General features: G+C 48.0%; 1 pseudogene; it reads right to left on the bottom strand.

The window, feature by feature from the left end:
- Nucleotides 1-865: 865 nt before the first annotated feature.
- LOC102242841 lies at nt 866-2,210 on the bottom strand (annotated as a pseudogene).
- Nucleotides 2,211-3,506: the final 1,296 nt, after the last annotated feature.

Below are 3,506 nucleotides of genomic sequence, written 5' to 3'. Positions count from 1 at the left end.
AAATGGCTAATTAATTCAATGGGCTGTCCACAAAGGTGGGTTGGCCAGGAAACATAGTTTGTATGTCATATATATATTCCACACCTACACCCACCCCCCGTGGGACCAAAGGAAATTTATTTAGGGTATTGTGCTCAGAAGTGGACCCTGCACCTCCATGGAGGGATTTCCTGGGATATTCTTCTGCTTTCCCAGACTACAAAGGGCACAAGACTGAAGGTTTCCCTTGGTGCTTGGGTCTGCTGCTTGCCCTCTATAGCCCAGGACACCAGCAGGGCACTGCTCTTTGCAGGCTTCTGAGCCAATCAAGTGTCAGGAGAAAGGTTTCTACAAAGGACACCCATTCCCCTCAGCTGCCACAGGGTAGGGGCCCAGTGCCTGTGCTCAGGGCCAGTCCCTGGAAGCAGCATGGGGAGGCTCAGGGAAGGGCAGAGGTTCCAGGAGAACACATGAGGTCTGGATTTCAGGAAGTGAGCTGGAAAGTTTCTCCCACAGACTCAACTTAATAAAAGGGGCCACCTGGGGCCAATACTCAGTGTGAAAAGCAGCTTTCAAGCTGGGAGATCTCTCAGTCAAAAGCACATCCAGCATTTCTGTTTGTTTTGGGGGGGGGATGGGCTTAAATAGGCCTGTGTCCATTAAACTTCCTGAAATGAACACCTAGACTACAGGCTGTCTAACCATCAGGCTTTAGGGGTCTATGTGGAAAGGTGGGATGTTTTCCAATGGAAGTCTTCCTAGGGGCGGAGCAGGCAGCTCACAGGGTTAGTTTGGAAAGAATGACACAGGGAGAAACAGTACTGACAGACACACAGAGTTACAGACACCAGGAACGGGAAGCCATGTGACAGAGCCTCTGGGTAAATTATGGTTGTTTCTGTGCAGATATAAAATGGGCGTTATAGGACAGCTTCAGGGGGGTCAAGAACACTTTGACTATCTCCTCCCTGGCCTCCTTGCACCTTGCCTGGTGCTCCTCAAGGAGGGGCTGTAGGACCTGCAGGAGCTCCTTCTTGACCTCCCAGGTGAGCATGGCTCCACTGCTGTAATCCTTCCTGATCTGCTCCAGCTTGTCTTCATCCTCCAGGAAGAAGGTCATGTACATGAAGGACATGTCCACATGGCAGTTTCCTCCAAACTGCCTGTGCTCCTCGATGGTGTCTCACCCTCCAGAAAAAGCATGCTTGTTGACCTTGGTCTTGATCTGGTTGTGTCTGTGAGGAAGGTGGGAGAGTTGTGGTCACTGGCATTCCTTTGAGTCTGAGTCCCCTGCAGGGAGGGGAAGAAGGTCGAGTGTAGCAGGGTGGTTTACGATAGAAGATCCTGGGTGTGACATCTCTTGTAAGGATCCTGAAGTAAGGATCCTGGTTGATGGCACAAGGGATGAGATCCTGGACGTCCATCTTGCCCCCAAAGATCTGTGGGAATGAGTTACTGAAGAAGGGAGCAGCCTGGATGGCAGGAAAGCTGATGTTCCCCTGGCAATCACTGTCTGAAAAGCCAAAAATGCCTTTCACTTGGTTGAAGTTCAGGTGCTTCTGATCTTCACCATGTACTTGTAGAAGTCTGGGCTCACCCCCATGTAGTCAAGGACAGAGAAGATGGGCTTGTTGATGTCAAAGCCGCAGGTGATGATGTCCTTGGCGTTTTCCATGGAGTAGCCATAGGCCTGGTCCAGGGTCAGGTCTTCCACAGGTACTTCTAGTCTTCTGTCATCTGGATGAGCAAGAGCACATTGAACATGTCCTGCGGCCACTTTGTGAAAATGAACAGGATGTGGTGGCCTACATGCATGGCTTCGGGAGAGGGGCCCCTGCCCATACACAGGAGAAACAGCTTCTTGCTTTCATAGGCATTGAGGACTTGGTTCATGTCTCTGTGTGAGAAGAAGGTGCATCTGTGCAGGAAGCGGTGTGTTCTCTGGCCCCTGGCTCTCTCTTCTGTTTATCAGCTCTTGGTCAATGTTACTACTTCCAAACAGAACAAGGAGCTTGTCATAGTCATTGCCTTTTGCACTGTTCCTCTGTACAGTTCAGGGGTCCACAAAATCCACTTCAGCTTCCGTGGCACCTGGGCCACTAATCCAGGTGCAAGGTTCTCTGGAAGGCAGTCGGCCTTGTAGTTCTCCCCCATGGCCACTTTGTAGCTCATTTTTAGCAATAACAGCCTCTTCACTGCAGAATCAATTTCATCCTGGGCTGCGGGGGGCACTGAAGAGGTGGACAGTGGAGTAGCTGAGATCTCTGTGCAGCTGGGCTCTTCTTTTATAGTCTTCCCCCTCTTACTGTTTCCTTTTTTAAGCCCCTTTCTTCTCTTTTCTTCCTGTTCACCCCACCCTGCAGCTATTTGCAGTAAGGATTTCTTAGAAATCAACCAGTTTCTCACAAACACTTGCGCCTCTTGACCAATTCCTCATGAGACAGTCCAATCAGGAGTTGGCTGTGAGTGTGTGTGTTTGGGGGAGGGTGGGTGTGGAGACCAATGAAACCCACTCTAAATTCAAACTATTAGCTGGTCATTGCATCATTAGCTGTTCATTAGTGTGGGGTGCCACACTGCAAGCTGGCCTCCATTTAACCTCCTCACTCACTTCCCATCTCACATCTTCAGCCTCAGTATGAGAACTGAGTTTACATTTGTCCTGATGGGAAGAAAGGCAGACTCCAAGTGCCCTGCGGCTATTGTGCACTAAGGCAATGTTGTGAAAGTTCAGTTCTGGGGTCACAGGGACCTGAATTTCCAAATACAGCCTTGGCTTTTTTAAAAAATATATTTTTATTGATTTCAGAGAAGAAGGGAGATGGAATGAGATAAAAACTTCAATGATGAGAATCACTGATCATGTGCCTACTGCACACCCCCTACTAGGGATTGAGCCCATAACCTGGGCATGTGCCCTTGACCAGAATCAAACTTGGGACCCTTAAATCTGCAGGCCAATGCTCAATCCACTAAGTCAATCCGGTAAGAGCTGGCTTTTTTCTTTTCTTTTTATTGCTGAAAGTATTATATATGTCCTTTTTTTAACCCTAGTGCCCTCTCCCAGCCCCTTACCCCCAAAGCCTTCACCACCCCATTGTCTGTGTCCATGGGTTATGCATATATGCACATGAGTTCAGTGGTTGACTTCTTCCCCCCACCACCCTCTCCTGCTTTCCCTCTGAGGGTTGCCAGTGTGTTCCATGTCTCTATGTCTCTATCCCTCTATGTCTATTTTTTCATCACTTTATGTTCTTAGTTACATTTCACATATGAGTGAGATCATGTGATATTAATCTTTATACCACTGGCTTATTTCACTTAGCATATTGTGCTCTAGCTCCACCCATGCTGTTGCAAATGGTCAGAATTCTTTCTTTTTTTCAGCTGCATAGTATTCCATTTAATAGTTGCACCACCGTGTTTTAATCCATTCATCTGCTGATGGGCACTTAGGCTGTTTCCAAATCTTAGCTATTGTAAATTGTGCTGCTATGAACATAGGGGTACATATATTGTTTCTGATT

Source organism: Myotis brandtii, unplaced genomic scaffold (assembly GCF_000412655.1).
Source record: "Myotis brandtii unplaced genomic scaffold, ASM41265v1 scaffold1703, whole genome shotgun sequence".
Taxonomy (NCBI): Eukaryota; Metazoa; Chordata; class Mammalia; order Chiroptera; family Vespertilionidae; genus Myotis; species Myotis brandtii.
The sequence above is the reverse complement of the archived record's forward strand: the minus strand, read 5'-3'. Positions and strand labels throughout refer to the sequence as shown.